Source organism: Nicotiana sylvestris, chromosome 3 (genome assembly GCF_000393655.2).
Source record: "Nicotiana sylvestris chromosome 3, ASM39365v2, whole genome shotgun sequence".
Taxonomy (NCBI): Eukaryota; Viridiplantae; Streptophyta; class Magnoliopsida; order Solanales; family Solanaceae; genus Nicotiana; species Nicotiana sylvestris.
In genome coordinates, this window is record NC_091059.1 from 25,995,418 (window position 1) to 26,017,828 (window position 22,411).

General features: G+C 40.2%; 1 long non-coding RNA gene across 1 annotated transcript; it reads right to left on the minus strand.

Moving 5' to 3' along the window:
* Window positions 1-14,145: 14,145 nt before the first annotated feature.
* LOC138886853 (uncharacterized) lies at window positions 14,146-20,552 on the minus strand. Its single transcript, XR_011405779.1, has 2 exons — window positions 19,592-20,552; window positions 14,146-14,525 (listed from the first exon to the last, which is right to left on the minus strand). It is a non-coding gene; the product is annotated as an uncharacterized lncRNA (long non-coding RNA).
* Between the last annotated feature and the right edge of the window lie 1,859 nt (window positions 20,553-22,411).

Here is a 22,411-nt window from a genome sequence, read left to right on the forward strand (position 1 = left end):
ATACATGTCAAATTAAGTGTGTGCTTATGGATCCAGGTAGCTCGGCCAACATTATTAGGTCGAGGGTGGTGGAGCAGCTCGAAATTCTCGACCAGTTCATGCCCACCTCTTGAGTCCTCAATGGATCTAACATGGCGAGCGAGACAACGAAAGGGAAAATCACCCTCCCGGTCAACGTGGCTGGCACGACCCAAAATGTCAAATTTCATGTCATCGAAGGAGACATGAGGTACAACGCCTTGCTCGGAAGGCCATGGATACATTGCATGAGAGCAGTACCATCCACTCTTCATCAAATGATGAAGTTTTTGACAAAGGACGGAATAAAACTATGTACGGAGAACAACATGCCGCAAGAGAGATGTTCGCGGTGCACGATGTGGCACAAACATCGACACCTTCAACATCGAAGTGGCCAAAGGATAAGTAAACAGTGAAGTAGCAACCACGAGACACACTCTCGGCTACACTCGAATAAACGAGCGAAGGACCGTACCGTGTTCCTGGAGCAAACAGTTAAAGCATGTCGAGGCTCGAAGTGCCATGTCAAGGCTCGAAGCGCCATCACCACTAAGGTATAATCGTCTCCCCTTATATTTACATCTTACACTAACATGTGTGCAGGTGTTCGATCAGAATAGTCAAAGTGCTTTCCAGCTTGAAGACCTTAGGTTTTAAAGCATGTGTTGTACTCTTTTCCTTCAATCAGATTTTATCCCAAAAAGGGTTTTACTGGCAAGATTTTTAACGAGGTAACATCTATATTCTACCTAAGGAGAACTTAACAAGTATTCAAGGCTTCTCTTCAATCAACCTCGAATACTGGGGGGCATTCCCACGGGAGATCACCTCCTCGAAGAAGCCAAGATGAAGTCAAAAGGGTCTCGATAGGAAAATGATGTATCGGACCAAACGGTCGAATGAACCGTGTCCGCATATAAGAACCAAACCTTTGACAACAAAAACATGTATACTTGTACCAAGTAATCGAAGAATATTTTTTCTTCCATCAAAACGCTTTGCACTTCAAAGAAGTCTGCTACTTTTGCAAGAAATGGCTCCAAAGCCAAAAACTTTCCCGAACACTTGGGGACTGACATCAAAAACTCGAAGCCATATGACCTTCGGGTCGGAAACTTCAAACTCGCAAGCCCTTAATGAGGCAACACCAAACTTAAAAAAAATAGCCTAAGAGCCAAAAAATTTTTGATATCTCGGGGACTGTTGCCGACTGTCACTCCATCGATTTGTCAAAATCTCGAGGCAATAAGACCCCATGCAGGCAACCTCGAGCTCATAAGACCTTCATAAGGCTATGACAAATCTATAAGACCTCAAGCAAGGCATGAGTTATACTTGTACCAAGTAACCAAATCTGTAAGACCTCAAGTAAGGCAAGCTAAAATTTATAAGACCTTACAAAAGGCATAATCCCGTTCATAAAATTAAGGCTATATATTCGAACTTATAAGACCCCTAAAAAGGCATACCCTCGATATAAACTACTTCACTCAGGGACTAAAAGGCTCCAGCCAAATACAATGACTACGGTCACAAGGATGTACCAGCCAAACTCACGCGACACGGGGACACCCGACCGTCGCTATAAAATCACAGGCCTTCAATTACTTAGAAAAAACTTCAAAAAGAAACGGTTAATCAGGCTACCCTCGGCATAAGCAAAAGAGCTTCGATCATATCAGCTCCAAAATATAAATTTCGAAACAATTCAGCCATCAAGCGAAACCTCCCGAGGTGCTCGTTTATCGCTACATAAACGGCTCACAATCAAGGCTCTTATCGAGTCGCCGAAGAGTCGGGCGAACACAAAAACTTCAAAAAGTCTTTAGCGAGGGAAAATAAAGCCCGCATTAGAGGTCGTACCGACCAAATGCGTAAGAGCCACTATCGCCAGCTTAAAATTAGAGGTCGTACCGACCCAATACGTAAGATCCACTATCGTCAGCTTAAAATTAGAGGTCATACCGACCCAATGCGTAAGATCCACCATCGCCAGCTTAAAATTAGAGGTCGTACCGACCCAACGCATAAGAACTACTATCGACAGCTTAAAATTAGAGGTCGTACCGACCCAACGCATAAGAGCCCAAGTGCCAACGCCAGCCTAACAAGCCTCATGGCCGAATTGTAAACCTAAGGGTTTATACTCGAAGGCCAAATCGTCTGGCCAATCATCAACGAACGCATAAATTCAAAAAAAAGAAAGACATACTCAAGCAAATAGAAATTCATGGAAGGAGGAAACCGAAAGGTTTCTTTGTATATGCATATATGAAACAATGAAAGGCTACATTTGCAAATGCTCTCTGAGAGCCCTGTACAAAGAATCAAAAAGAAAAATCCTAGTCTATGTCCCCCTCGGGGACTGTGGCCTGTCGGCCTCTTCCTCATTATCTTCGGCATCAAACAAGAGGAACTTGACATCGTATTCATCCACCTTGGCTTGCGCTATCTCTTCCGAGAGATCGAAGCCCCTAGCGTGAATCTCTTCAAGGGTTTCCCTTCTAGATTTGCACTGGGCATATTCACTGTTTCTGATCTCTCGATCGGAAGCACCTCTCAACTTAGCTCGGGCATTAGCAGTGTCTTTTAAATAGACGACCACTTTCTTGTCAGCCTTAGCCCAAATCTCTTCAGCTTCAGCCCGGGCGTCCAAGACCTCGACCTTTATCTCCAAAGGTCGGACTCAAGCCTTACAATCCCGCTCTTCTGAACCGAGTTATTTTCACGGGAGTTCCGGAGCTGTACCTTGAGGGCAGAAACCTTAGCCAAATCATTTTTCTTGGCCGCAATATGGGCATCTATCTGATCCTTTAGCTCGTTACACTCATACTTGGCATGGACAACCTCGCCCCAAAGGCGTTCCAGATCCTCTATCTTGATCTACAACTAAGGTATCAAAATATTAATCTCTGAGGATAGAAGAAGAAGCATTCGTTCCCTTGAAGCAAAGGTTACCTTTTTCTCAAGGTGACTTTCGTAGTTCAGGCTTCGATTCACCTCGTACCGCATGTATACCAACTCCTCTCCCCTTTTGTCACAACGAAGCCTGAGGGATTTCTCCCCGTCCAAGGTTTTTCACAACCTGGCTTCACGACAAAGCAACTCGGACTTAAGTTTGTCAAAGCCTACGAAAAAGGAGCTCAATAAGGAAATGAAAGTACAAAACGGAAAAACCAATACAACCGGCCAAAACTCACCATAGAACAAAGCCGCTGAGCCTCCTCAAAAGTCGAGCATGTCACTGCTTACAATTGTGCGGTGAAGGGCAATGACCTGAGGGAAGACGAGATCGAATCCATCCTGCTAAAAAAGTTCAGAGAAACACTTTCTAAAGGGGCCATGATGTGTTATCATAACCTAGCCCCAAACTCAATAGACTCGTTTGCCATGCTGGAAGATTATTTCATAAAGGCACATGCCGGTGCCATCAAGGTGGATATAAGGAAATCCAACGTCTTCAAAATCAAACAAAGAGAAAAGGAGATGTTGCGGGAGTTCGTATCTCGCTTCCAAATGGAGTAAATGTAATTACCACCAGTCTCCGACGATTGGGAAGTACAAACCTTCACTCAAGGTTTGAACGAATGAAGCTCGGTGGCTTCGAAGCAGCTGAATCAGAATTTGGTTGAATATCCCGCTGTGACTTGGTCGGATGTCCACAACCGACACCAATCAAAGATCAAGGTCGAGGACGACCAACTAAGAGCCCCCTCGGGCTCAGTATATCCTAGCAGTCTTCTGGCAAAGGAATCAAAGCCAAATTTGGAAAGGTACCAGCCATACATCGAAGATAGAAGAAACGCCCCAAGGCATAACATACCCTAAAATGACCAAAGGACAGGTCGAGGTCAGAATCCTCGGGGACTCATGAGCAGAGCCGGATTCGACAAATACACAGGACCGACAGAGGCACCCCGATTGTCTGAATACAACTTCAACGTTTACGTTTCAGACATCGATAAAATCAGAGACACCAGGTGGCCAAGACCCGCACTATCAGATCCGTCGTAAAGGAACCCTAACTTGGTATGCGAATTTCACGGCACGCACGGTCATAGGACCGAAGATTGCTAACAGCTCCGAGAAGAAGTAGCCTGACTACTCATCAAAGGGCACCTCCGAGAGTTCCTTAGCGTTCGAGCCAAAAATCAGTTTCGGGGAAAGAGAGGCGAACATGAAAAACGAAATGGATGAGCCGCAACATATCATCCACATGATCGTTGGAGGAATCGACATACCGCAGGAACCCGTTATCAAAAGAACAAAAATATCCATCACCAGGGAGAAACGAACTTGAGGTTACATACCTGAGGACGCCCTCACATTTAGCGACGAGGACATCGAGGCCCTGTCTCAGCCTCATAACGACGCATTGGTAATTTCTTTTCTTGTGAATACATGTCAAATTAAGTGTGTGCTTATGGATCCAGGTAGCTCGGCCAACATTATTAGGTCGAGGGTGGTGGAGCAGCTCGAAATTCTCGACCAGTTCGTGCCCACCTCTTGAGTCCTCAATGGATCTAACATGGCGAGCGAGACAACGAAAGGGAAAATCACCCTCCCGGTCAACGTGGCTGGCACGACCCAAAATGTCAAATTTCATGTCATCGAAGGAGACATGAGGTACAACGCCTTGCTCGGAAGGCCATGGATACATTGCATGAGAGCAGTACCATCCACTCTTCATCAAATGATGAAGTTTTTGACAAAGGACGGAATAAAACTATGTACGGAGAACAACATGCCGCAAGAGAGATGTTCGCGGTGCACGATGTGGCACAAACATCGACACCTTCAACATCGAAGTGGCCAAAGGATAAGTAAACAGTGAAGTAGCAACCACGAGACACACTCTCGGCTACACTCGAATAAACGAGCGAAGGACCGTACCGTGTTCCTGGAGCAAACAGTTAAAGCATGTCGAGGCTCGAAGTGCCATGTCAAGGCTCGAAGCGCCATCACCACTAAGGTATAATCGTCTCCCCTTATATTTACATCTTACACTAACATGTGTGCAGGTGTTCGATCAGAATAGTCAAAGTGCTTTCCAGCTTGAAGACCTTAGGTTTTAAAGCATGTGTTGTACTCTTTTCCTTCAATCAGATTTTATCCCAAAAAGGGTTTTACTGGCAAGATTTTTAACGAGGTAACATCTATATTCTACCTAAGGAGAACTTAACAAGTATTCAAGGCTTCTCTTCAATCAACCTCGAATACTGGGGGGCATTCCCACGGGAGATCACCTCCTCGAAGAAGCCAAGATGAAGTCAAAAGGGTCTCGATAGGAAAATGATGTATCGGACCAAACGGTCGAATGAACCGTGTCCGCATATAAGAACCAAACCTTTGACAACAAAAACATGTATACTTGTACCAAGTAATCGAAGAATATTTTTTCTTCCATCAAAACGCTTTGCACTTCAAAGAAGTCTGCTACTTTTGCAAGAAATGGCTCCAAAGCCAAAAACTTTCCCGAACACTTGGGGACTGACATCAAAAACTCGAAGCCATATGACCTTCGGGTCGGAAACTTCAAACTCGCAAGCCCTTAATGAGGCAACACCAAACTTAAAAAAAATAGCCTAAGAGCCAAAAAACTTTTGATATCTCGGGGACTGTTGCCGACTGTCACTCCATCGATTTGTCAAAATCTCGAGGCAATAAGACCCCATGCAGGCAACCTCGAGCTCATAAGACCTTCATAAGGCTATGACAAATCTATAAGACCTCAAGCAAGGCATGAGTTATACTTGTACCAAGTAACCAAATCTGTAAGACCTCAAGTAAGGCAAGCTAAAATTTATAAGACCTTACAAAAGGCATAATCCCGTTCATAAAATTAAGGCTATATATTCGAACTTATAAGACCCCTAAAAAGGCATACCCTCGATATAAACTACTTCACTCAGGGACTAAAAGGCTCCAGCCAAATACAATGACTACGGTCACAAGGATGTACCAGCCAAACTCACGCGACACGGGGACACCCGACCGTCGCTATAAAATCACAGGCCTTCAATTACTTAGAAAAAACTTCAAAAAGAAACGGTTAATCAGGCTACCCTCGGCATAAGCAAAAGAGCTTCGATCATATCAGCTCCAAAATATAAATTTCGAAACAATTCAGCCATCAAGCGAAACCTCCCGAGGTGCTCGTTTATCGCTACATAAACGGCTCACAATCAAGGCTCTTATCGAGTCGCCGAAGAGTCGGGCGAACACAAAAACATCAAAAAGTCTTTAGCGAGGGAAAATAAAGCCCGCATTAGAGGTCGTACCGACCAAATGCGTAAGAGCCACTATCGCCAGCTTAAAATTAGAGGTCGTACCGACCCAATACGTAAGATCCACTATCGTCAGCTTAAAATTAGAGGTCATACCGACCCAATGCGTAAGATCCACCATCGCCAGCTTAAAATTAGAGGTCGTACCGACCCAACGCATAAGAACTACTATCGACAGCTTAAAATTAGAGGTCGTACCGACCCAACGCATAAGAGCCCAAGTGCCAACGCCAGCCTAACAAGCCTCATGGCCGAATTGTAAACCTAAGGGTTTATACTCGAAGGCCAAATCGTCTGGCCAATCATCAACGAACGCATAAATTCAAAAAAAAGAAAGACATACTCAAGCAAATAGAAATTCATGGAAGGAGGAAACCGAAAGGTTTCTTTGTATATGCATATATGAAACAATGAAAGGCTACATTTGCAAATGCTCTCTGAGAGCCCTGTACAAAGAATCAAAAAGAAAAATCCTAGTCTATGTCCCCCTCGGGGACTGTGGCCTGTCGGCCTCTTCCTCATTATCTTCGGCATCAAACAAGAGGAACTTGACATCGTATTCATCCACCTTGGCTTGCGCTATCTCTTCCGAGAGATCGAAGCCCCTAGCGTGAATCTCTTCAAGGGTTTCCCTCCTAGATTTGCACTGGGCATATTCACTGTTTCTGATCTCTCGATCGGAAGCACCTCTCAACTTAGCTCGGGCATTAGCAGTGTCTTTTAAATAGACGACCACTTTCTTGTCAGCCTTAGCCCAAATCTCTTCAGCTTCAGCCCGGGCGTCCAAGACCTCGACCTTTATCTCCAAAGGTCGGACTCAAGCCTTACAATCCCGCTCTTCTGAACCGAGTTATTTTCACGGGAGTTCCGGAGCTGTACCTTGAGGGCAGAAACCTTAGCCAAATCATTTTTCTTGGCCGCAATATGGGCATCTATCTGATCCTTTAGCTCGTTACACTCATACTTGGCATGGACAACCTCGCCCCAAAGGCGTTCCAGATCCTCTATCTTGATCTACAACTAAGGTATCAAAATATTAATCTCTGAGGATAGAAGAAGAAGCATTCGTTCCCTTGAAGCAAAGGTTACCTTTTTCTCAAGGTGACTTTCGTAGTTCAGGCTTCGATTCACCTCGTACCGCATGTATACCAACTCCTCTCCCCTTTTGTCACAACGAAGCCTGAGGGATTTCTCCCCGTCCAAGGTTTTTCACAACCTGGCTTCACGACAAAGCAACTCGGACTTAAGTTTGTCAAAGCCTACGAAAAAGGAGCTCAATAAGGAAATGAAAGTACAAAACGGAAAAACCAATACAACCGGCCAAAACTCACCATAGAACAAAGCCGCTGAGCCTCCTCAAAAGTCGAGCGCACATCTACCGGCCTGGTATAATCGGCTCTAGCAGAACCGCTCCTAATAGGAATGTGTTCGTTCGAGACCTCACTTGAGTTAGGCGGCCCCTGGCCTCGAACATCCCTCGAAGTACCTTCGACGGGAAAAGAAGATGGCAGCAGAAAATCCTGGTCCCTCGAAGTATCTTCGACGGGAAAAGAAGATGGCAGCAGAAAATCCTGGTCCCTCGAAGTATCTTCGACGGGAAAAGAAGACGGTGGCAAAGGGGGAACCATTTTTCTAAGGCTTGAAGCCTCGGGCGCTGCAGGATCAGCCGAGACATCTCCTCTAGGCCTTCAGGCAGGATTCGTCTCGCTATGAGCACCTTCGCCCTGCGAGGATTCCTTCCGTTTGTTATTATTCCTCGGTCTCAGAAAATTCCCTAATGCCTACGATGACGGAGTTAGTACACATAAAAGAAGGTACCTTTCAAAGAAAGCAAGCCACACAGCACGTACCGTGGTGTTTTTCCTCCCATCTACCCTTAGACAGATCTCGCCACTTACGCTCATCATAGGTTGAGCGGGCTGCCAGCTTCCAAGCCCAATCCGTCAGGTCGTGGACCTCGTATGGCATCCACGAGACTGCTGCAAAAAAAAGGAAAGAGTTTTTACAGAATCCATCTCCACCATGAGTGAAAATGGTAAAACACAAGTGTACCATTTACGTGTGACATTCCATTTCTCAGGAAATGACAGGAATTCCACGGGGATAATATCGATAGTCCTTACTCAGACGAATTGATTCATCCACCATCAGTCCCCATCTTCTTCATCATTGACAACAAAGGGCCTAGTGGATCGAGTCTCAAAGTTATCAGGCCTCGGTGATGAAAGGGCCGATACAGCCTAATGAGATGGCTAAGGGTGAACTCAAGCCCGACTTCCTCCGCAAAGAATCTTATCATCAATACTACCCTCCAGAATGACGGGTGAACCTTTACCAGGGTAGCCCGATATATTTGACAAAAGTCGAGCACAACTCTATCAAGAGGGCCCGACGTAAAGGGGTACGTATATACGTTCAGAAATCCCTCAACATGAGCTATGATGCTCTCCTTCAGGGAAGGTACCTGCAATACCACCCTTTCTCCCCATCCGCAGTCTCTCCTCACTACCTCGAGGTGTCCCTCTCCTATTGATGAAATGAACCTCGATGTATACTCCTAATGGCCCAGAACATTGGGAGGCCTCTCTAACGTGAAGTCCCTCATCGAGATAAAGCCTCTCGAGGTTAGCTCACCGGACGCCGGCGACGTACCACCAACCAAATGGGAGGCGGAGGCAGAGGCGGAACTCTCTTCTTCTGGGTGAACAAGTTTGGGCGTGACAGCCATGGCTGAGGTAAAACAAAAGAAGGGAAATGAGAACTTAGGCGAAAGCTTCGAATTAAGGTGGTGAAAGAGCTGAAGCAAGAAAGAAGAACTCTATAAAAAGGATAGCTGCTCAAAGTAGCGGAATCCTCAAATAAGAGGAGAACAAACCCATATATAGAGCAAGCGGCAACTATCCACCTGCTTTCAAGGCTAATTAATTCTAACTGGGCCATTATCATTTCTGGGGAAGTATACCGGCGGGACTAGCTCGGTCACTTCATAGCCGCGCCATATGAATGACAATGTCGTACAACGTTTGAGGGACAAAAGGTTCCCATGTTAGTCCAGCCTCGAGACGGTGCCCAATCTCGAAGATCTCTGCTACCGTAACAATTAGCTCTAAGGAGCCATCAACACCAATCTAGCCTCGAGATGGTGCCCGATCTCGAGGATCTCCATCAGAATCATTGGGGTCTAAGGATCTATCGACATCAATCTAGCCTCGATACGGTGCCCGATCTCGAGGATCTCCATTACTATAATTATGAGCTCTAAGGAGCTATCAGCATAAACCTGAGATGGTACCCAATCTCGAGGATCTCTACTGTTGCAAGTGCGGGTCATTCACACAATTCTTTTTCCCTCGGGCTACTTGAGCACGAAACGGTCCTCATTCGAGGGCTATTTATAAAGACTCGGGGCTATCTCTATTTCGAGCTCAAATCGACGCCTTCTCGACTATTAAGCCCAAGGGCTACCCGAGTTCGAGTGCATCCTCACTCAGGATTATCTATAGCACCTTAAGGCTATCTTCATTTTAGGCCCAAGGCCATTTCTCGCTCAGTTGGAGGCCACCCAAGTTCAAGCAAACTCTCACTCGGGGACTATGTGCATGGCCTAAAAGCTATCTCAAAATTTCAGATGATCAAGCAAACTCGTCCCTCAAGGACTATCAGCAGGGCCTAAAAGGGCTAAATTTTTTTCTAAAATTCAAGGTCCCTCTCTCACTCAATTCGAAGTTGGAAGTTCCGGCGGTCTAAGTTTGTATCAAGTCAATCTGGACTCAGTCCGAGGAATGGCAAAGGGTTTTAGGGAATACCATATTAACTAATCAAGAACCAAGGGTATACCTACGCCCAGGTCCAACATTCGGACCGATCGATAAAGCCACATGCTCAGATTCTTTACAAACACAAACAGAGGGAAATCCAGCACAAATTAGAGACAATTTGAAGAAACATTTTCATATTAACAAACGATGATTACAAAAGCCCACAAGGGGTCCTTACACAGAAACAAAGAAGCAGAAAACAACAAGTCTAAAAGCCTAATCTACTTTCTGAGGTACAACCTCGGGAGTGACATCTATGAGAACCGTTTCCTCGGGGACCCCATTTCGATCTTCCAAGCAATATCTTCGAGAATCTCCTCCGAAGCAGAAAAAGATGAGGAAGAGGTTGCAGCCTATCAAAGAGAAAAAACTTTCAACAGGCAGGGAAAATTGTGGCATGGTGAAAAATTTGGCGAGTATGGGTCTCGTCAGTACTACTATTGGGAAGTCACTTCTTAAGACATTGCACCGATGTGGGATGCAAAAGTTAGTAGATGGCACCACCTCACTCTATGAAAAGCGAAATGAGTAAAGTGCCACACCAGGTTAAAGTTAAGGGAGATGAGCAGCAGTTCATGGTCCACATATCCTCTAATACGGGGATAATTCGAAGCCCCCTCTCATTATTTCGGGCCAACAACAACAGCAACAACAACAAACCAATACGATCCCACTCAGCGGGGAAAGGCTCTGAAAAGGAGCCATGGCATAACTGGCAAAACCTCAGCCGTGTGACCTTACGGTCACAGGCTTGAACCATGGAAGTTAGAGTTTGGATGAGGATGGAGAGAAGCAGAGAGTTAAAGGGTGTTGATGAATGACTGGATGGAGTTTGGGTCCAAAAAAACTCCCATTTATAGAAAGGCAGTACCATAGCCGACGGTGCTATCATCGCTTTTGGGAAACATATCGACAGACGCAATCAATGCTTTTTGGGAAACGGATCGGCGGTGATATTATCGCTTTTGGGAAAACAAACCGGCGATATATTGAATGCTTCTGGAAAGATGAACCGATGTGACGTTTCAGTTATCACAAAAGCTTACGTCATAAGCGTGATGTCATCATGAGAGGTTCGAGGAGATCGATGTCAAAATTGTTTCTTATCATTTTACTCTAAGAAACGCGGGGACTATCCGTATGCAGTAGAAATCAGAGGGTCCGATTTTTTGGTCATTATGACGCTTCATAGGCACGTCTCCAAAGGCTCGAGACGATGGTCGAGGTTCAACCCCGATGGATTATCAACATTTGACCTCGGGGCAGCGCAGATCGGTAGTTATGATGGAAAAACGAAAAGTTTCCAAGGCACATGGTTAAAGCTGACCAAGGCTATTAGACTAGTTCAAACCCGTACCTTGGCATTAAATAGCTGTACCGGCCATATATCTTTGTAATAAATGTATTTGTACTATGTGGGGATTCCTTCTCATATATAAAGGGGACCCTTGTCATTTTGTAGAAGATACACAACATTGAATACAAGAACATTCTGTGCTTTCTAACTTAAACATATTCTCCCTTGGTTCTATTATTTATATTTATTGCTTATATTTATTGTGTTTCATTAATTGTTCTTCATTTACTACTCATTATTGATCATAAAGAGCCTTCATCAAAGCTCTCAAAACTGTTGGTCCTTCATCGGTTGTCCACAACCTAATACCTAGCTCGACCTCGAGGCCCCGTATAACCTAGCTCGAGGCCCCGATTCTCTGCCACTCGATTTGCTTAAACATATTGATTTCAAGTTCTTATCTTATTTTCTAGTCTCATACTTAGCATCTATTGTTTAACAGCTAGTATAAAAATAATTCACGTATTTGTAGAACCACAAAATCAAATCTAATTGTAATTACTATTTTCAAGGTAAACACAGTGCTACCGCAAAATATTTCTGTTAATTTTAAATGCATAATTGATAGATACCCTGGTGGGTAGAATTTTTAACTTAGTATATTCACTCAGCTCGAAGGAAGGGGAGTGCTAACTATAAAGTATAAACTATAGAATAGAAGTAGAGCTCAACTGTGCGTGTCTTGTTTCTCGTGTTCTCCATTGTAAATGTTCTTTAACCTATCTAATCTATGAGATTTTTACTTTATAGAGAAATTAGTAAGCAAATATTATATAAACAATAGTATTTTTGATTTATTTCAAAAGAGCAAATTCATGTATATATATAGCATATTTTAAAAATAATACGTTACCATGTTTTTTAAAACTGACCCATGATTTAAGGGATCATCTGTTAGAGCTTAAAAGTTTCTCATATTCCACTAAAATCTCAAAACTGTAGAAATTATTTATCCACTAATCTCTCTACCATTACGAACCCAAAAATTCCTCCCTTTTCGTTCTTTTTCTCAAAATTGTCGGGATCATGCGAATGTTTCTTTATTATTCCTTTTCAAAACAAGGCATTTGAAAGTCTCATGGAGTTGGGAATTTTTTGATATTGATGCACAACAGACCAATATCTTATGTATTTTTATTGTCTACTAAAATGTATTTGATGCCTATGTTATGTATTTTTACAGTGTATCAAGTTGTTTATTTGATGTATATTTATGATTTGAGCATATATACCCTAAATATATATTGTCACGCCTCCTTTTTACCTACACCCCGTAAAGGTATAAGGGAGTTTTTCCAATTAAAGGACAATCGAAACGAGATTATACTTATTAAAAGATTCAGAGTCGCCACTTGGGATAATTATAGTGTCCCAAGTCACCGGTTCAAATCCCGAGTCGAGGAAAAGGTTGACTCTGTTTTACAGTCTGCGAACACAGAAATCCGGGTAAGGAATTCTGTTAACCCGGGAGAAGGTGTTAGGCATTCCCGGATTCCGTGGTTCTAGCATGGTCGCTCAACTGTTATATTTGGCCTATTTACCTGATTTTAATACATGTTTTAACATATGGTTCAATTTTAACTTTATAACCGCTTTTATTTACATATTTTTAGGAAGATCCAACATTATTTAAAATATGTCTTGAACCATGTCGCATAAATGCACCCACGGTCCTCGACACATTTTATCTAACGTTGTTAAGATTTGGATTTGGGTCACATGAAATGCACACCCGAGTTTAGGAAGGTAAATCGTTAAAATAACACACCTAAAGCAACTACGAATTTGCAACTTTGCGAGGGCCATGGAAAATTCGCTAAATGGCGCGTCTCGATTTCTAAGGATAAAAATATTAATTAAGCGAGAGCTATGCGATTTAAGATTTTATTTGGCACGACGCGCCTTGATTCCAATTTTTAAGGGAAGCTCAAACTAAACTCCGAGGGCCGTAAACTATATCTTATCTAATATGGTACGCCTCACATCCAAGCGTCTAAAATTCTTTATTTGAAATTATGAGGGTCATAAACTATTAATATTATTTAATATGGCACGCCTCAACTAATAAAAGAGTTATTCTGAAATCACGTAATTTAGAGCTATTGCTTGTGCGACTATCATTCACATTGGCTTTTAGGCCCTTGGACCATGCCTGTTACGAACGAGACTGGCAGCAGCGGTCAAACGAGAATTGGGCCCAACTCGGTCCCGGAAATGAACTACAAGCACTCACTCAGAAATGGGCTACGAGTCCAGGCCCAAATGGGTTGCATCGTGCTATATGTTCAGTAACACAGCACTGATGGAGAGATCTGGGCTCTAGGCTAAGCCCAGAGGTAGAGGAAAGAACAAACACTATAGCCTAATGCCAAATCTGACAAGCTAACACGTTGGTTAGAATTATTTGCCTTTATTTATTTCCACAAAAGAAAACAACAAGATGTAAAGAACTAAGCTAATCTGAGAACTCTCAAGTTTGAAATTAAACCCTATATCTATTTGAAAGCCTTTATGAATTCAAGTCATTCATTCATTCATGGGTAAAGCAAGGCAAGGTACCAAACTGAAGTAACTGAGCTATTCTGCGGATCATGACAGAACAATCTAACATAAAGAAGCTAATGGATGGACAACAGAACATAAACCAGATTTGCTAAGGAGGAACAAATAAAAGAACTAATCTGATGGATGCTTAAACAAGACTATAGAAAAAACATCTCCAAAGTTCAGCAAAACTTCAACAAAATCAGACCAAAAGAGTCATAATCCTCAACTCATACATATCATCCTAAGCCTAAGAACATTCTTGAATCCAAACAACATTCAAAAGAAAACCACAAATGCAAGCCTTATAACGAAATACAATATTAATAACATGAACGAAATATACATAGTAAAGCTAAACTAAAGGACACATGGACAAAATATAACACATTCGAGCAGTTATTCGACAATAGAAAGTTAGCATTTGCCATTTCTCTTCAATTTGGTTACATGGCTTCACATTTGCACTTCATATGTTACTCAAGAGTCGATACATACCTGGGAATAAAAGAGAAACAAAAGAAGTGAACAAATCAGTAGCCAACAGCAACAGGACAAAGCAGAAATCAGTCCCGGCAAAACCAGCTCAAACCCAGAAAATGATGTGAAGCAATAAAGAATAAACCAGTTTCAATTGAACAACTTCAAAACCAAACTTTTGAAAATCAAGCTCAGTCCATTTCAACCCCTAGTGAACGAGACACTACTTCAGAAGTTGAGAGCCTTAGAAAAATTCAATGAAACAGTAGTTTTTCTAATATTCTTCAGTCGTTTCTGATTTTTGAGTTTTTATATCCCTTCCTTCCTGGCTTGAGAGTCAAATTAGGATGCCTTTATAGGCAAGGCACTAGGGCAGCATCAAAGAGTTCAAAATTGCACTTAAAACCTTCTGAAATTTTCATTTTAGCTTAGAAATCCCTAGTGTAAATCTTAGAATTTCAAAACAGTCCCCAACCCCACTTCCTAAAAGCTTCCTCTTCAGTTATTGAGAGATTCCACTACCTATATTCCCCAATTTACCCTTAACAGCCTTGGCATTTACCCTTTAAACCAACTGGGTCAAGTTGACACAAACTCACTTAGTGGGTCTCGATTTGCATTCTCTAGGTCTTTTGAGCCCAGTTTAACTCGAGGTCTCACAGAGGAATTCAAAGAAAAGAGGAAGAAGAAGATTGAACAGAAACAACAGGATTTCGACCTAAAGCTTTAAAAGCCCAAATATCAAGGGCAAACCAATTTAAACTAAAATTCAGGCTCAGAAACACTAATTAACTTAAAATGGGAAAACATGCAAAAAGTTCAAAATATCAGATTATCAAAGAAGAAAAGAAAAAATCAAAACTCACACACAAGAGACAGAAATAGACAATAAAGGAGCTCACATGAAAATTCAAACTCAGAAATTAAAGACATCGTACCTAAAAACAACCTAGACAGTAAGAAATGCAGAAGAACTTTAAATCTTCAGAATTTCGACTTAATCAGAAATTAATCATTTGTTTTTTAACAAAACGCACGAATAAAGTCTGACTGAACCTGAAGTCTTCACAAAGGTCTTGAGTTGGAGGAATTGGGACTTTAGGGTTACGCTTTGATCTAAGATTCGAAAAGCTCAAAGGACATTCGAGGGAAAATATTTGTGGATTCAACATGAGGGAGGCGTGGGGGTTTCGGGGTATTAATTTGGGAGTGATTGGGGTTGGCGCCGCCGGGCTTGAGGTGGGGAAAAAGGGGCGGCGGTTTAGGGTTAGGGTTCATCGTCTCAAAGATGAGGTGAGAATGAGAGAAGATAAGAGGGGGGGGGGTGTATGGATTCGGACATTCTTATACTTATCAAACTCCTGCTTCAGGGCCGTTTGATTATATCAACTTTGACGGCCCAGATTAGATCTAACCTAAACGGGGTCGGACCGGGTAGAGGGAGGTCTGGGCTTGGGTCCACCGGGTTTCAACGGGAGAGATTGGTTTGGGCTGGAAAATTTGAATTTTGGCCCAAATTGATCTTTCATTCTTTTCCCCTTTTTTTTCAAAATTTTTTTTCTTTTCAAAATTAAAACCTAAATTAATTTCTAAGCCAAATTATGCTACCAAATTATATTAATTACTCAAAATAATATTTGCAATAGTTAATTAATTCTCAATATTGAAAGAAACTACAAGATTTAAAGTTAAAAAGTTAAAAATGCAAAAGTAAACCAATTTTGTGATTTTTATGTTTTTAATAAAGCACCTAATTTAATAATTAACCTCAAAATGTGAAAATAGACCCTAAATGCAAATGCAATGTATTTTGTGTTTGTTCATTAATTAAATAAAATAAACATGCACAGACAAATGCAAACAATTGACAAAAAATGCCACAAAAATCCACAAAATTGCAAATAATGGAAAAAATTATTTTGTTTTGAATTTGTGGGAGTAATTCATATAAGGCAAAAATCACGTGCTCACATATATAGCGTATTTTTTATAACCTAGAATCTAGGATCCGGTATTTTTACCTTATATAATACTCCTATGTGTTTTAAATGATATTTATTTCAATTTAAATATGTATAAAATGTATACGCATGATATAATCAAGACTTATAAAATTATATACTCAAAGCAATTTCCACTGTAAAACATACAAAAAAGTGACAAAATTATTCCAGTATTATTACATGTATCATACTTGCAAATTATGTGTAAGATATATATGTTAAATTCCAACAATTTTAAATTATGTTAACTAGAATATACTAATTGGTATATTCATGCTCTGTTTAAGATATAAAATATTTATACTAGAATATACCATAAATGTTTTTTCTAATAAAAAACTCGTGCATATATCCAGTATATATATTTAATATATTTGTAAAATATCTACAGTATAAAACTTAGTATATACTATCATTAGAGATTTAAATATTCAAACATGAAAAAAAAACATAAACCAAAAAAATTATAAACTACGGAATCAGTTGGGTTGGGGATTAAAGAACACATGCTTAGGAGATAAATAAGGAACAAATCCTTAAGTTAATAAACTGCATGATTTTAGGCATATGATTAGGGTTTAAGTTTTGGTTGGATCTGCTATATAAGGAAATATTTTATGGCTAATATTGATATACTAAGTTTGCTGCTAGTGTATTATGTTTTTAAAAATTAGACAGATATGTAAACCTCCCTCTATCTATATTACATTAAAAGTTAAAAACCCTTAAAGAAGTATCGTTCGTTTTTTTTTTTTTAATCCTTTATAAATATACTCTATATTGTATATAATTGTAGATGTAAATACAAATAATTCAAAAAACTGAAAATCGCCGAATTATAGTATGAAAGAAGCTCGGTTTTCTACCTGCAATTAGAGTCACTTTCGGCTTAGGAGTTTTTTTTACCAAATTGGCTAGCAACTAATGTCACTTTAATTTTCCACCCGCAATTAAAATCACTTTTACCTTAGGATTTTTTTACCAAAACTGACCAGCAATTAATGTCACTATAGTTTAGTACTTTCTCCGATCCACAATAAGTGACCAATTTACTTTTGACACACCCATTCAAGAAAAATTAAATTTTAGACAAAAATAGTTAGTATGACTAAACTACCCTTAAGTAAATATTACAACATAGTTAATATGAGGAGTCCAAATTTTTTTAGGGATACATACATAAGGGTAATTTTAGAAAAATAAATTGAATTGTTTCTTGGTTATATAAATGGACATTTATTTTAGACCAAAATAAAAAAGTAAATTGGTCACTTATTGTGGACCGGAGGGAGTACTCCCCTCGGTACCACTTTAAGTGATTTTTTGGCTCTTTTCACACATATTAAGAAATTCACCTTTTAGCATTAATTAACAATGAAATTGATCATATTAAACTTAATTTGCTCGTTTGGAATATAAAAAACTACTCCTATGTTCTTTATTCCAAGGGGAAACTTTGGAAAGAAGAAATTAATTCCTTCTTGATATCTGAAAAAATCAAATATTGTAGATAACAAAAAAGCCAAATAATCACTTAAAGTGGACCGAGGGAGTATTCTTTTACCATAATTTCCGTAAAAAAAATTTCTTACTGTATTTTGCCAACATTGTGGGTTATTCAATTAACTGAAGTTCTTTTTAGAAGGAACAAGTAGAATTCCATTTGAAGAATATATATTCTAAATTTTTACGGATGTGTAAAAATGCCAAAAATTTAGAAGGAATATAGAGAATGTTATAAATAATATTTTATTTATGGCGAATGTTTAATTTTTAGAGAGATTTTAGAGTTTGTTATTTTGTGGCTAAGTCATTCTTTCCCAATTAATAAAAAAATTCTATTCTATTTAATTCATCCCAAGTCAATAAAAATTCTCTCTCTCTCTCTACTTTTCTCTATAATGTCTTCTTCTTCTTTTATTATTTTATAACATGTTATCAGCACGAGACTCTAACCAATCGAGTAGAGGGCGGTTATTTTAATTTGTAGATGTCACACCTCCTTTTTGCGCGCCCGCCCCGAAGGGTTAAATGCGCGAGGGAGTTTTTCCAATTTAAGTGACAATATTCGAAATGAGATTATTTATTTAATTCAGAGTCGCCACTTGGGAAAGGTTTGACTTTTGGTGTCCCAAGTCACCGGTTTATCTTGAATCCCAAATCGAGGAAATTTTCGACTTTCCAAATGAAGTCTGCGAACCAGAAATTCTAAGTAAGGAATTCTGTTGACCCGAGGGAAGGTGTTAGGCACCCACGGATCCCGTGGTTCTAGCACGGTCGCTTAAATTGTTATAATGGCTAAATATTTGATTTTAATACATGTTATAACTTGTGTGCTTTTATTAAGTTTAAACCGCTTTTATTATTATTTTTTAATAGAATTGCAACGTCGTGAAAATGCATCTCGAACCACGTCGCAATCAATGCACCCGTGGTTGTTAATACATTCTGACTCCATTGAGATTTGGATTTGGGTCACATAAATGCGCACCCGAATTTAAGATTGTAATTTAATTAAAATCGCGCCTAAAGAGTCTAACGCGTTATTATCTTTGAGGAAGGCTGCGAAATTCGCTGAACAACCCATCCCAAATTCTGAGTATTTTTAGTATATACATTTATGAGGGCCCCGCAGTTTGTGCATTTTATTGGGCGAGGCTCGACTCATTTTATTTTTAAAAGGGCAAGCCTAAAAGCAACTATGATTTATATTTTTTTTGTTTTGTTTCTATCAAAAAAAAATAATCCTAATTTATTCACTAAGATTATCTAGAGCCATTATAATCGGGTTACATGAGATGCACCCCCGAAATTTAGAAATTAAGCATCACAACTACGTCACGGGAACCGTACCCGTAATCACAATGATTTATTAATTGCACCTAATCAACGAAACTTGATTAATAACATCTACCAATTCAAACGAATCTAGCTTTCATTTAGTGACTTGAGAAAATAATTCTAATCAAACACACATAAATCAAAACAGAAACAAAAGAAACAATAGTAAAACATTTAGACAGATCTAAATCAAAACTGAAACATTCATCTAATGCAAACAAGAAATTAGAGGAAATGAACCTTTGATATGAATATTCTATCAATAGACTGAGAAGACAACCTTCTTCATGAAATGGATACAGCTCAACAATCGTTACTCCAAAACGAAATAAAGCCAAGCAAAACCATACGGACTAGAAGGAGACTCAAACGGAAACCTGGACTAGCGACTTTGACCGGCGATGAAAATCCAAATGCATCTGTTCCGATTTCTTTTAGCCGATTTCAGCATATCTTTTGGCTCATTTTTGGTGGTGTTAGGGGTGGATTTTATGGCTGTTTGCAACAGGTTTTTGCTGCTATTTTAGAGGTCGTTTTGACTGAAGAAACAGAGCTATTTTCAAGCTTGTTTTGATGTGTTTTGAACTGATTTTGATGGCTGAAATACTGGAGCTTCAAGGCTGGTTTTGATGGTGAAAAGTTAGTTGTTTTCTGGTTTGAGAAGAAAGAAAGAAGGAGATACGTTAGGGAGGGGGTGTTCTGCCCGTGTATATCCGCGGTATATTGAGTGTATATCGAAGGTATACCCTGTCCGCGTTTTTGGGAGGGGGTGTTCTTTTGCCAGAAAAATGGGTAGTGGTTGGGTAGTTTGAAGAAGATGAAGAGAGGAGAGGGGGCTGGTGTCTAAGGTCTTCTCACGTGTGTGTTTTTGTTTGGGTTTTAATGGAGAATATTGAAGACCATGTGTGGGTTGTGTGCATGTTCTAGCATGTGTGAGTTGTGTGTTGTGTTCATGTGCTAGCATGTGTGAGTTATGTATTGTGTTCATGTGCTAGCATGTGTGAGTTGTGTGTTGTGTTCATGTGCTAGCATGTGTGAGTTATGTGTTGTGTTCATGTGCTAGCATGTGTGAGTTATGTGCTGTCATGTGCATCTCGGCTGAAAATATTTTGGGCTAGGTCCGAAAATTAGGCCTAAAATGAGTCGTTTGAACCCAAATATTATTCTTTCCTCGCAACCGAGAATAAAAACACGACCTTATTTAATTAATCCTACGTAAGCAGAAAATTATTAAAACAAACTGACAATTAAAACAAAAAAATATACATATTTTTTGTATTTTTAAATTTATATAAAAATAAAAATAAAGTACTATTTTTGTATTTTTTCAAAATTTATGAGAAATAAATAATCTAAAATTTATATATCTTTTTTGTAATTTTCATTTTTGTGACGAAAATAAAGTAAAAAGAGTCAAAATAAGCTGAAATAGCTACATTAAGGCTAAATTAAATATTTACGTGCTAAAAATGTGAAAGATTTGGGGAGGGACAAAAATCACATGTCAACAGCTGCCCCTCTTTGACTGGAAATGAGAAGAGTTTTCACACAAAGAATGACTAGACAGGTTTTTGACCCGACCCTTATTCAAGGAGACCAAAAGAAAGAAGAAAGGAGAATGTGACCGAGCTCTAGTATCTGAGATGCCTACATATCCTTGGCTATAAAGGAATCAGGCCATGTGTAGTTCAGAAGTGAATGGGACGATGGAGTGTCGAGGTTGAGAGTCGCGCGAGGTTCCGTCGAAGTTTTGGTCTGATGTCCTATTTATTACATAAAAATCAAAATTAAAAAGACTAACTAAGCCTATCAGCTACGAGTTACAAGATTCCTATCTATAATTCTTTTGCAACTTGATCTTGGGTCTTAGCTGATTCTGCTTGTAGACTTCGATCCGAATCTTGATGCTTGCAAGTTGTAGGCGCTTGTTTATTTTTGCAGTATTGAATGAAACGGGATTGGCGGAGCTCGGGAATTTGATCCAATTTTTGAGCGACCTGCCATTTGTTTGTTCCAATATGTGGGAACATCTTCCTTTTTTCTTTTGCTCTTTTTTATTTTTTTTCTTCTTTTCTTTATTCTGGGTTGAGACTCATCTCGTGGGTCGTCTCGATCCATGCGCCTCGAGGTTAGACCTGCAGGGAAAAACAAACAAACGAAATTTTCTGCCCCAGTTTCACTAGGAAAATTTCGGGAGTAATTGCCGGGAAGTTTATAGAATTGATGAAGGGATTGGAAAATTTCAGTCTACAAAATGCCAACTCCGGGATTGGATCACTAATATTGCCACAAGGTAAGAATGCTCAGTTTAGGGTTGGAGCCCTAATGCTGGCTAAATGGAAAAAGTTCAGTTCCGGGTTGGAGCCCTAATGCTGACTGAATGGAAAAAGTTTAGTTCAGGGTTGGAGCCCTGATGCTGACTGAATGGAAAGAGTTCAGTTCAGGGTTGGAGCCCTGATGCTGACTGAAAGGAAAAGTTCAGTTCAGGGTTGGAACCCCAATGCTGACTAACAGACAATGCTCAGTTCAGGGTTGAAAACCCTAATGCTGGCTAAATGGAAAGAAGTTCAGTTTAGGGTTGGAGCCCTAATGCTGACTAACTGGAAAAAGTTCAGTTTAGGGTTGGAGCCCTAATGCTGACTAAATGGAAAGAGTTCAGTTCAGGGTTGGAGCCTTGATGCTGACTGAAGGGAAAAGTTCAGTTCAGGGTTGGACCCCCAATGCTGACTAATAAACAATGCTCAGTTCAGGGTTGAAAACCCTAATGCTGGCTAAATGGAAAGAAGTTCAGTTTAGGGTTGGAGCCCTAATGCTGACTAACTGGAAAAAGTTCAGTTTAGGGTTGAAGCCCTGATGCTGACTTAATGGAAAAGTTCAGTTTAGGGTATAAAACCCCAATGCTGACTGAATGGAAAAGAGTTCAGTTCAAGGTTTAAAACCCTAATGCTGACTGAATGGAAAAGTTCAGTTTAGGGTTTAAAACCCTGATGCTGACTGAATGGAAAAGTTCAGTTTAGGGTTTAAAACCCTAATGCTGACTAAATGGAAAAGAGTTCAGTT